The sequence below is a fragment of the Orbicella franksi genome, chromosome 13 (genome assembly GCF_964199315.1).
Source record: "Orbicella franksi chromosome 13, jaOrbFran1.1, whole genome shotgun sequence".
Lineage (NCBI taxonomy): Eukaryota > Metazoa > Cnidaria > Anthozoa > Scleractinia > Merulinidae > Orbicella > Orbicella franksi.
The window spans coordinates 17732800-17746055 of record NC_138157.1 but is presented as its reverse complement, the minus strand read 5'-3'; the positions used below and the strand labels follow the sequence as shown (position 1 = coordinate 17746055).

General features: G+C 36.1%; 1 long non-coding RNA gene across 3 annotated transcripts; it reads left to right on the top strand.

Annotated features, from left to right (window-relative positions):
- Positions 1–2775: 2775 nt before the first annotated feature.
- On the top strand, positions 2776–13005 carry LOC145466536 (uncharacterized). 3 transcript variants are annotated; one of them, XR_014041920.1, is made up of 7 exons: positions 2776–3931; positions 4373–4459; positions 4967–5047; positions 5636–5698; positions 6443–6513; positions 7420–7535; positions 12238–13005. It is a non-coding gene; the product is annotated as an uncharacterized LOC145466536 (long non-coding RNA). The 3 variants fall into 3 exon arrangements; XR_014041921.1 differs by lacking the exons at positions 5636–5698; positions 6443–6513; positions 7420–7535; XR_014041919.1 differs by lacking the exons at positions 5636–5698; positions 6443–6513; positions 7420–7535 and having other exon boundaries at positions 2776–4459.
- Positions 13006–13256: the final 251 nt, after the last annotated feature.

Sequence of the window (13256 nt, the reverse complement as noted above, 5' to 3'; positions counted from 1 at the left end):
TTCACAGTGTTTTCCTGAATTTTAATTAATCGTTATCTGGAGAAGGTGATCACAACTTGTTCACTAACAACTAGACGTTTGTTTGATAATATTCTTCTTCCTTTATAGATATAGATTTGAAGTATCAAATAATTAATCAAAGTTAAGCGTTGTAAAAGCTATCATCCGCCTTAATAAGCTGTAATGTTCAAATCTCAAAGCTCTTGCCTTGAATGATTTTTCTCAGTAACTCCAACATTTCATGGACACGTCTTAGTTAACAACTGTTTAAAATTTCGTCTCCGACAGAGCTTCAATAATATCTTTCCGTCTAAACTAACACAGCTGTTATCTCTAACGTATATAAAGTACACCGTACCTTTCTCTTCCAGCAGAAATCGTGTTATTGTAGTTTTCTTGCGTTTTATGCTTTTCGTCTAAAACAATGAAATAAAATACCATGAAAATTCCCGGCATTAGGCTGCGTGTAGGCTAATGGTTTATTAGAAGAAAATTACCGGTTCTCATGTGACGTTATCATTTTCCAACTGATTAAAAATAACCAATCCGTCTGAAGTTTTAGTTTGATCAGATAGAAGACCTTCTAAGAACTTGACGTTTTACAACATTTAAGCTCGACAGGGTTCCTCACTTTGTTACAGAGGACGTTTGAATTTCCAAGTTTTTACGTTGCGCGGCATTAAAATAGTGACCCGAGGGGGCTTTCGCGTAGATCAAAAGAGGAGTTATCGTTCACGTTTTTGCTAACTGAACGGCTCTTGCAATAGAAGAATTATTACTTTCAATGGGTCGGAACTCTAGAGTAATAATCTTTCGTTCCAATGGCAAAACTCGATGACAGATGTTTCTGTCACTTTACGGCCGCCATGTTGGTACCCCTCGGAAGGGCACCAACTTGATGGCTTCTCCATGCAAAGCTCTATAGATTTGGGTGACACACTTTTCCGAATAAGGCGCGAATGAAAAACCACACAGACCTAAATCTTGCCGAGGTTGTTTATACATCAGTCATCTATCATATCCCACATTCTTGACTTGTGACAGTGTAAACCAGCAAATTAGAAAAAATAATCAACAAAGTAAACCTCTGTTAAATGTAAGTGGACTTGATAAATAGTGTTATGGAGCTTTCCGTATTCCCTTTTACTATAGTTTGCTCTAACATATTTCTTTGTTTTGTGGTAAAGAGCGACTTTGGGGAAATAGGCGGCGAAAGACTCAAAGAGATGCAATTCTCTGATTTTACAATAAATTTGCGTAACACCCTCACATCAACGTGACCAAACGTGACCTGGGTCACAGATATGTTACGCTGCTTAGCAACGCAGCCTCCACTGACGCCTCTGAAGATAAACGCGGGCTCAGATAGTGCTTCTACACTCAGTAATGACCAAACATTCCTTGTCCCACGTCACACTCGGACTCCCAAAAAGGATGATGGCCAAATCATTATGTAACAGTTTCGTGAAATACTGAAGACTTCAAGGGTATGATAACACGGTTCATTTAATTTGCGGCCAACCCAACCCAAACTTTTATTAAATCGAAGTACAAATTGTTTGAATTCCAGCCAAAGCTAATGTTTCTGTTAACAATTGTTTAACCATGTTGTTACTTCGTACAAAAAATTGTGCGCCCGCTGTTCTTGTTAGGTTTTCCCGCTGGGGCTTCAAGGTTTTATATTAGATACTTGTAGACTGTTTCCTTTGTTGAAAGATTAAACAGAATCTCTTTTAAAATGTTTCCTTTCCCAAATTTTTAACGAAAGCAGTTTTGAAAGTCTTGCTACTGCAAGGATGTTAATTTTACACCTGTGCGGAGCTCTGCAGCTGATAGTTTGGAGATCGTAGAAGCAAGACGGCTTCGGACCAAATAGTAACCACAATATAATCTCCCCATTCATTTTCAACCCATAATCAAATGGACAGTTGATGATAATGAGAACTAATGGAAATCTTAACGAATTTCTGATCAAGTTCAAAGAACTCATCAGTTTAAACTGACGAAATGTTGAACAATCTATCTCTAAAAGAAATTCATCTTGAGTAAATGTAATTTTCGTGACGATCTTGGGTTTTCGTATCAAACACACGCTCACTGGATCAACCGAAAATTTACAGACAACAACGATGTCTTTAGAGGAATGTATAACCACTCTCTAAAAAGCCACGTCTTCACTTGACTGTTTCATATAAGTCTGGGATACCGAATAGAACACTTACCTTTTATGGAAAACATAGTTTCCCAGGGAGTTGAGTTGGATTGCAAGATCTCAGTAGAGAGGCTACCTCAAACATACGTGGCAATTACCGCCGCGAGATTAATAAGTTGTCCGCTATAATACTATGCTGCAATTCGTTTCCCAATTGTAAAACTGCACTTGATCAAATGTAACTTTGGTGCAACGTGTTTAACCAAGATAGCTTCTTTAATTCACTCAGAACTGATCCAGGGTAAAATGTTTGAAATGACATTAGGCACCGTAGAGACATGCCACAGCATGTGTTGATTTTACAGACATTTGAAAAATATTCCAAAGTTCCTCTGGATTCAACTGAAGAATTTTAAAAGCGGTAACTGGTCCTGTTCCAGCTGATTGTGATCCAGTTTAGATTGCTTTTCTACTTTCGTACTTAGAGACGTAAAAAAAAAAGAAAAATAAAAATAAATTACGGATGTGAAATAAATCAGTACTAGATTTCGATCAGCATGCGTCATTCAGTTTGACGTTAGAAAAAAATGTTAGTTTAGATTAGGACAGCATTTTAACAAATTCATACAATCCTATATCTAAGATCTATTCATTTCGTATCAAAGATACTGCCCAGTGAAAATCAGAGTTTGGATTAAAGTGGCTCGATCACGTAACCATGACATCCAAGACTGTTACTGTGTTCAAGAAATGTCACTCTCCATTTAGTAAACGAGCGATCGTTTGTACAAACGGACGACAACTTACAACGCAACATTAGGTATTGAATCATTAAAACAAGATGTCAAAGAACCACTTACGATTAGTGTCAGCGTCCTGTGCAACAATGTATAAGTTTAGATAAGCCACAATTAACAAGATTACTGTAAAGCCCTGATATGACGGCAGACACTCCATTCTTGCGGTGAAGAGTTGTTTCCGGTCAGAGCTGTTTGAACCTCGACGAATTCTGACCAAAAATGTCGTCCGCTGTGTTCATCCTAAGGCAAAAAAATACGAGTTATTTAAGATGTTTTGTTTATGTTAGGGTCATGAAATAACACAGCGGTTGTCTCGTCCTCAAAGGCGTCCCGTAAACAGGGCAATATTTCATAATCATTTGTTTTGTTCATGCTTGTCATTCATGGAATGCTCAGACTTGTTTGCGTCTAATATTTCACTCCCCGCTCAACTTGTTGATAAAAACGAAGTTTTGGAGGGATTTATACTGCTGCGGAGGCAAAAAGGTAGGCATCAGTGTTCCGGGGGGGGAATACCATATAAAAAGGACGGGGGTGGTAGCCTGAAATCTTGAAAAGAACCCCTAAGAAAATTGTTTCCTTAAAAGTTTTCTCACAATTTAATTTCCAACAGAGATTTCCGGAAACGTATGAGAGATGACCTCAAAACCTGATACATTTCGCATCTTGCACCATTCCATTTCTCGTTTAGATTTGAATTGTAAATAATTACTTTCGATTATTCATGTTTTCATCATCACCTTGACACGCCAAGAGCACAAGAAAAAAATATGTCGCTCTATCGACGGTCTTGTCTTAGCTATCTCTCCATAGCCATCTTCATGCTCTTTGGCAGTTTAAAATTTTTGTCTAAAAGGGTAAGGTTATAGACAGAAACGAGTAATGGCGAACTTTGAAGGAGCGAAGTTGCTCAAGAGCCAGCAGTACACACGTGGGAAGTTGGACGATAAAACAGAGTTCAAAACTGGACCGTTACAAGGTTATTACGTAAATTAACTTTGTTGTATGATACTTATTCGAGATATGTTCTTTAGTATATAATGTACGTTCAAATCTCTATTAGTTATGTTTTCGGTGTGAAATTTGCTGACGCCTTTAATAAATTAAAAAGAGTAACAACAACAACAACAACAACAACAACAACAACAACAACAACAACTTTATTGGTACACATACCTAGAATTAAAGTTTACAAAAATAAGTTTTAAAATAAAGTGAGTACATGACTGCCCGAAATAACCTTAACAGGTACTTAAGACTGGGCAGCCATCCTTAGTCAGATTACAACACTGGCTGACCTAGATAACAATAAAAAGGGCAAAAAAATTTACATCAGTGCGCGTCTTTTATTTAACTCGATCGTTCTTTAAAAGAAAAGTTTCTGATGATATAATTTGAAATCTTTGGAATTCTTGTGCAGATGTAAGCAGAGCTGAATGTGCAATAAACAAGTTTATGCAGGTGAGAATGGAAGGCAACTGGAGGATGGAATCTGTTTGGCTGACAGGTGAGACTGCGAACAGTATATACTTCATAATTATTTACGTTTAACTCTGGGATGTAGTAGGGAATCTTGGAGCAACTTTGTCCAAGTCTACGCTGTAGAACTCTGTGAAAACCCTGTGACAGCTCTGAGCACACGAGCTCGATTTATCTGGCTCCCGACCACCAAATAGTAGTCTACCGGTTCTTCTTAGGCAGTTGGATTTTCACTGAATGGAACGGCCTGTCTGTCTGGTGCTTTCCTCTACCCCTTACCTGCTGTTATTTTAGCCTCCCACTGGAGTTAAAGGGATCAGACAGCTGGGTAATCATTTACATCCAGAGATGATAATCAAATGCTAAAAAACCTAGGGTCCGGTCCAATTCCTCAAAGGACTGTTAGAGAAAGACCAGAATAACCCAGGGTTTCTAGTTCTTGTAATTTTAATGTCGTCTTTATTTTATATTTCGTTATTGCCTACTCTCAGAAGTGAGTAATGTTTCAAAATAATTTGAACTCTCCTTTATATAGACGAGAGCCTGGGACGAGTTCGTTATGCTGGGCAGAGTTTACCGCGGTCCTCGAAGGCATAGATCAGGTTGGTTCTAACAGGTGAGCAAATGAGGTTTTAAGGCTATTTGGAGGTGTAATCAGAGTTCCAGTCATGTTCAAGAGTAGTTAATAATGATTTAGCCGTATTCTTGTCCTTAATTTCTGGCTTTGCTCCTGCTTTAAACTGATCAGTAGAAAACACACTTTGAAACTAGGCCAATACACCCCCCTCCTAATTACCTTGGTACCCTTGGTCGACATTTAAGCAATCACTTAATCAAACTAGGATTAGGCCCGGAGATTAGCATTTGGACATTTAAACAATCACACCTTGCTGTCTCCCTTCTGGACTCTCCCTTAACAATGTTGTCTGACTGATTAGAGTGTTTGACTTTCAAACATACGACTGACAACTTTGGAAGGAAAATGAGGGGGTCTAGAATGGAATTACTACTTCCAAGTTATAATCTATTAGTGAACGAATTTTTTTTTAAGAAAAGTGCTATTTGAGGGAGAATGTCTCAACTATCAGTGCAATTGCTTGTATTAGCTAAGTTACAAAGAGCTGGAAAATTTCTAATACTACTGAACTGAAATTTTACCAGTTTACTTTGAGACACTAAAAGTTGATATTTACTTCTTTGACAGGCACGCAGATGTTGAGCGGAGTGCCATTTTTAAGTCCACGTAAATGAGAACTGAAAATGCCAGGTGAGTATATGAACACTGATGCAGTAGTTTTGCTAAGGCTGGGACCACAATGGAATGGTGACCATCTTGGGATAAGGGTTTACAATAAATTTCCAAAATTAAGCTGTAATTTCTTTTATTTGATTTAATTTTGACTATGGATAATCTCAAACGCAAATTAAACTGAGCAAACTAAAGAAGCTTTTTCCATAGTAAGTGATTTTAATTTACACATACATGAACTGCTAGTGTATGTTGATCAGTCACGACAAGAGCCCGAGGGGTACTCCGTTATATAAGCTATATACATATATATAGGTATGTGTGGCCCCAAAGGCTATGGTTTTTCAGCCGTTTTGGTCGATAGGGTATTGATTTTGACCATTTTGGTCATTAATAGGGTATAGTTTTTGCACTCTAGTCATAAACTGGGTATGTTTTAATTTTTAGAAGAAGCTACTTTTTCATCATTATCGATAAGTCCATCAACAAAAGCCCTTCATAAAGTATATTTAGGGCAACTGTGCCAGCTGCAGTGGTCATAAAGAGGATATCAAATATTTGGTCAGATCCTAAATAGGGTAGGGAAAATTGCAGATTTTGGTCATAAATAGGGTAAGGTTTTGGGAAGCGGGCTGCACAACTCCACCCAATTTTTCTGGGAGTACCCCCCATCCTGGTCTAACAGCCAATAAAATTCATTATTTGAACTGAAATGATGCCTTTAAGCTCCAAGATACTAACGATTTGATTCACCTTTCCTAGTTCACTCAGTCAAGTAATTGATGACCAAGAGACTGCAAAGCTGGAATACAATCAGTTTTTAGTATTGACTGGTGAGCAAAATTGTACTTTCTAAATATGTGAAAGTAAATTAATAGACAGCATGAAATTCTTTTGTATCAATAGTACACATCATCCAACCCTTGTATAAAAGCAGAGCTCTCAAGTCTTACACACACTAAGTGTGAGACTTGGGCAAGCAAATCATTATTCAATCCTTATTGACCCCCGTATGCTGAAACTTATTTCTTGCAAGGTAAGGTTTTTGATTGAAGCAGTTGATTTTGAGGCAGAAAATTGTCCCTTTTAAGTTAAGTACCTGTACATAATTTTAACTATCTTTCTTGATATAATTTGGTAACAGTGGTTAAATTCTGGTTAAGAGCCTACTAGCTGGCATTACTACATGGTCAGTGGGTTTATTGTAAAATAAACTCTTGTGTTTCAGTGGTAACTTGACTTCTTGATACAAGTAAGAGAAAAATCTAGGATATATATAGTTACTTATTTTTTATATTAGCTGCTTCAAGTTTTCAAACTTTGCTCAGGGACTGCCCCCAGACCCCCCTAGCAAGCTGATGCCTATAGTCACAATCAACATTACACCGTTGACAATCTTACTCTTTGCCAGCAAATCAGCTTGGGAGCTCTGTGAGTTTTCTATGATTTTTGGGGTTAACTGAAGTACTTCTATATTCTCTACTGGAAGCAAGTTTATATGACAAGACCTTAATGCAGAAATTTCATTGATGATCCTATTTCATTTCAAAACATCTAGACATCTTGAATTACATGTAATGCTTTTACTTTTAGTAGCTTTTAGTGAGAAAATGGAGGGATAGGAACTAATTGTTGGAATTCAAACATATATTCATTTGATAGATATTTGTAACCTAACTTACTGTAGTAAATACGCTTGCTATGTACGACACGTAATCATTTAAAATTTATCCTTTTAGACAGGCAGATGTTGGGCAGAGAATACCATGAATTCCCTAGGTGATCACTCAGTTGACAACTGAGCTCTAGACATCAACAGCTGGAATGGATGGAATCAGTTTTAGTATTGACACTGGTGAGTTTAAATGAACACTGTACTTTCAAACTGCAGGGGATGTTGTTCACTTAGTTCTGTGTTAGACTAATGGGCCTTTTTTTTCAATGTGTGTTACTTCCCAGACCATTGCTTAAGAGTTGAATTCTATGTTTTATTTGCTGGGTTATATACAAGTAGTTCCTTTCACCTTTCGGAAGCAATTATCATAACACAAGCTTCAAGAAGAAATTTCATGATCTAATATACTGTAGAACAAAACAGCTCAAACAATACTATGATTTAAATTTATCATGAAAATAAAGGAGACAGTCTTGTTTAATTAAAAACAATTAATTTAATGGATACATGTCCATAACATTAATAATGAAAAAAAAAACATAATAATTTATGCAAGAGTTTTACAAGCATGTTACAGTGAATGATATATCAAAACATACAAAAATATTCCATTGTCATTGTTGGTGGTGTATAGAGCCAGCTGGTGTTGCACATTTGTGCAAAACAATAAAAACAATTGTTTTTGAAAATGATATACTTCTGGGGCATCATAATTATTCAAAAACCATTTTAAGCTGATATATGGATAGGGGTCATGTTTTTTGAATGATACAGAAAGGGTTTTTCAAAGACAGTATTAGATTCAATTCTGTTCTGCGATTAATATTTAAAGAGTAAACCCTATTAGAACATTTGGTGAATCACATCAAGGCTGAATTGGTTTTATTTATTTAATACAGTGCACTTAATTAAGCAATTAAACTTGCATGAAAATAAAGACAATTATATTTGTTGGTTGCAGTGGCAATGACAACAACAACATTGATCAACAACTGCAATGAAACAAAAAAAACAACAAAATATATCATAATTATTATAAGCAGAAAGCTTCAGAAAATTTGTTCAGTCAAACAAATTATAATATTTGGTAAATTAATAGGACTGTCTTTAAGCTATTGGTGTACATCGTTTTTGTATAGGAATCTACTCAATAAGTATTAATGACAACAATATCAATATCAGCAATGATTTTCAAAATAATTTGCAATTGATTTCTTAATTTCATATCTTAAAACTACTGTACCTAGTAACTAAACGAGAAACATCATGCCGTTATAAAAGAAATCTAGAATTGAGAGGTCTAGGATGAGAGGAGCCACAATTGATTCAGCCTTTGAATGGGCTTGTTAATTTTCCATGCACATTTGATCATAAGGATTTAAGGGGGTAAAGAGTAATAAAGAGATGGGTTACTACTAGAGAACGAGAAAGTGCTGTCAATATTTTTCCCAAAATTCTTGTCCGCATTGGTGCAGTAAAAACTGGAGTGGTGAGGAAGAGGTCCAAGAAGTAGATGCTTCGTAAATTTCTTTCTCCAGACAGAGAAGGCTTATTTGACAGTAAGGGGCGGGAAGGCTTTCTTGAGGATTGATGTGACAATTAGTCATAAGTATACTCACAGACGTTCTCCAGAGCTGATAAGTAACAATCTAAGCAGCTGATTACAATCTGAGCAGACGAAGAATGGAGAAATAACAACTGAACACAACTGACAACTTGGTTTGGTCTGTGTTCTCTGATCTGCATGTTTCAGTGAAGGAACTATTTGACAGTCTCAAAACAATCTTTCCACTTCAGACTGAATAACTGTTGACTGTATTTTCGCAAAAGTTATAACATTTTTCGAAACATCAACAAAGGGTCAAGCTCATTTGATTTTAGTGCATTTAATGAGATATGTTATTCAAGCAGGGAGAATTGGACTGGCTGTGAAACACATGACATTTGTAAGCCATTAAAATTAGTAGAGCAAAATGTTCAGTATTTCAGTCTAAACATATGGACACTGCAAAGAGTTTTGTTCAAAAAAATCAGGAAAGGTTATCTTTTGGAGTTTATAGATAACAGTTTTCAGAAGGAACTGACTGGGTCAAACTTGTGATAAACATAACAGGGTGGCGAGTGGAACTTGACATAGAAAATCAGACTCTCGGGTCTTGGACGCATCTTTATTGATGGTCTGCAAATTGCACCTGTTAGTCACATTGAGCTCAAGTTTTAACAGTAAACAAGACAGTTTTTTTTTTTAGCAGTTGACAGTAAATTTTTTTGATATCAGTTTTTTGTGTGTAGTTAGGGTTAAACTTTCGACAGTAATTTTGATTTTTCCAGCGTTCCTCTCGTCCCTACAGCTGTAGCCTGCAAGACAGTTACAAGGAATATCATCTAGTCTTCATATATACTGCAAACACAGTTTTTGCTCTTAAACATAGAAGCAGATCTTATTTAACAGCCTGAGTATTTGTGAGGAGACCAAATAACTGCTTAATGCTTGACACTTAAGTTTTTCAAGAGTGATTAAAATCTAATTTTTCCCATACAAAATAAATTTACCAGCCAGAGGGTATTTGTGAGGAGATCTAAAAACTGTTTCAGTTTTTTGAGTGATAAATTTTTTTTTCTCGTACAAATCAATTTAATTTACCAGCCAAAGGGTAGTTGTGAGGAGATCTAATACAGTTTTAACTTTTTCAGTGTTTCAAGAGTGATTAAATTCCAATGTTTCCCTGTACAAAATTAATTTAATTTACCAGCCGGAGTGTACTGGTAAGGATCAAGCTCCAATAACTTTTTCACGTAACATTTGATCAAAATCAAACTTCTCCGTGCAAAATTAATTCATGATTAAATTGTCTAGGTAATGTTAAAAAAGAAAACTATGAACATGTCTTGATTAACCAGCACATCTAGAATTGACAGACCCGTGGCTCATAAGTCATAATGGTTTTAAGTGGCGGATCTAGGGGACGAGCCTGAGAAGCCCGCCCCCCCCCCCCCCACCTATTTTGGGTTAAAAAAAAATTGCAGAAGGAAGAAAAGCCGGCAGGGCAAGCAAACCCCCCTCCGCCCCCCGTTAGCGCAAGGTCTGGATCCGCCACGGAGTTAAGTTCATATTTTGTCATAAAATAATGCCAGTTCTTTATGTCTCTACATCTTAATAATAGTGTTACATGAATGTCAGTCCAGAAATTAAGGTGGCAGTGAATACCTTTCATGTTGACATACTTATGATCCAAGTGTAGAAATCCATGAAGTGGCCATTGACATGCTTAAATTGTTATGAAGTAGTAAGCATTATCAGCTAAAAGTAAGAGTGCATTTGGTGGGTAATGGTGTTGCAATGGTTACAAAGTATGCGCTGACTTAGATGAAGGTCTATTTTTGAATATGATCCAGTTGTTATATTCATGAACGGATGTAGAGGAAGCACAGGATCTCTGAAAATAAAAAAAATACCAGGAGAATAAAATATATTTACGCATCGGTTAGCAGAAATATCCACATTTCGAGTTCACATATTTTTGCAGTGCAGTAAAATCGTGGAAAAGCTGACATTATTTGAGAGCAAAATTCTCGCAGTGAGAACTTAAAGAATGTATAGAAAGAACAAGGAGAATTGTGATGTTGACCTTGGAGCTTAAAGAGTTCTAGTTACTCAAACAACAACAACAACAACAATAACAACAAAATGGAAATTGTCTGCTCATCCCAAGTCACTCCATCAGTTAAAACTCTCGAGGACAATATTAAAGCCATCTGATTTCTCAAAATATCGGTAAAAGGAAAGAACTTTACACCCCTCAACTTATAGAGTGTTTTCGTCGCAATAGAGAGTATTTGATTAATTGATTGATTTATTTGCCACGTAAGTCCAAATTCAATGCTGAATATACAGGGCTGCGTTAGCTAATAAACTAATAGACCTGATTTATCGCAAACATAACTAATAAATCGTAAAAATAGCTTCTTTGAAAGATTCAAGCGATTTTGCCAATGCTACATGACTGGGCAATCTGCTCCACTCCTATAGAATCCTCGGCAGAAATGAAAACTTATAAAAATCACGCTTAACAATGGGCAATTTAACAGTATGTCCAGATGAGCGTGTAGAATTGAAGGTGGCTTACGTAGTTTAGCCTTCTTGTCTTTGACATTCTTTCACAGCAGGAGAGATGACCATGCATTGACAATGAATGTCGAAAACAAATATTGGAAAAGAAAATAGGTGTCTTCCAACGCCCTGAGCTTGACGGATAAACATAAACAAAATAGCGAGAAAGTTTTTCCTCTCAAAAGCTGTATAGCTGACGCGTAGACCTTAATTGGAGATCTCAGTGATAGATTGTACGGCAATGCTAAAACGTTTGCAAATTTAATTTTATGCCTCTTGCAGAGTGGCAGGACACTTGTGTGGATGCTCATGATCTTTTTCCGCGGGCTATTCTGAAGCTTGCATACTCAATCAAAGAGCCACACTTGTATAAAGACAAAAAGGGCTTAATGTCAGTTGAAGTGGACAGACTCAAGTTAAATTTTCAGCGGAAAAGCTTACAAGACTTCTTTGTGAAGTTAATCTCACAAGAAAAGTTTTCGATTCTTGCATGACGTTGTGGGAATTGTGTTATGGTAAACTGGTTGAAATATTCCTTTTCTTTCTATGAATAATTTGTAAGTAATTTCTTGCATAATTTCAAAATAAACCCTTACAGGAAAGGCGTCCGGGCTAGTTGAAAGCTTTCTGATCCAGTAGAAGTAAACTAAAACTCTCTTGATCCCAGGTTTTTGAATTTGAACCCTGCCAACTTCAACTAAGTTTATGTTAAAAAAGACGATGGTGTTTATTCACATGAATAATCAAATATTCGTTTCGTTTCTTTTACAGTGGGTTTAGCGACGAGGAATGTGGAAGAAATCTGACGGACATAGAAGAAAACCTGATTGAAATCTGGCGACTGGAATTCAACAAGAGAAAGACCAAAGATGTAAGGGTGTAATAGAAGGTCGCTTCTTTCTGAGGTAAACAAGCTAAGCATTCTCACTTCGTTATCTATAGTGCCTTTTATTTTCTCGAGGTTTTCGGTTTTCAAAATGTTGTCGACCAAGTCTTTGCGGAGGAATTCTCGATGAGCGACGGACACACGCTCGTTTAATTTCGTAAATATTTAGCAACCACCAAATAAATAAAAATAGAATCCGCTAAGAAATAAAATGCATCAAGTTTAACACAAGAATTAATTATAAAATATCACAAATTAATCTTTTTGGCATTCAGGGCAACAGTCTAGTCTTACAAATCAAAGTATTCGAGAAAACGTTGATTAAGAAACTTTATTTTGATTATCTTGCGTGAAGAGAAATCAAGCATTTCTAAAACTTTCCTAGCTGGAAATGTAGTTACATTGTAAACATATCAAAATTTGTCTTGAACATTAAAGTTTATTTTTCTGTCGAAGTGGTCGCCATTTTTATTTGGAAAAAGTTTTGTCTATGTAAACCTATGTTCAGTTGATTCAATTTTCCCGCCAAAAAACTTAGAAAAATACGGGCGCCTAAAATACGCATGCGCCGTTTAAAAAAAAAAAAAAATAATAATGTAGTCAGACAGTTATGGTCTTACTTATTAAATACTTAATAATTAAGTTCACTTTTCAAATGCAATTAAAGGTACATTTTCAAGTGTGTTCTTTTCCTTGTGTCGTTTATTACATAATATCCATTTTATTGAACTCAAAACAATAAAACACTTCATTGGAATAATAAATTCTTTATTGTCTCGTTATCAATACAAGTGTTTCTTTCTTTGTTTCGTTAAGTCACTTAATTTGTTAATTGAAAATAAGTTTGACTTAATTGAAATAAGTTCACAAGTTTTTCCTCCTCTATATACTAAGACTTTTGGCG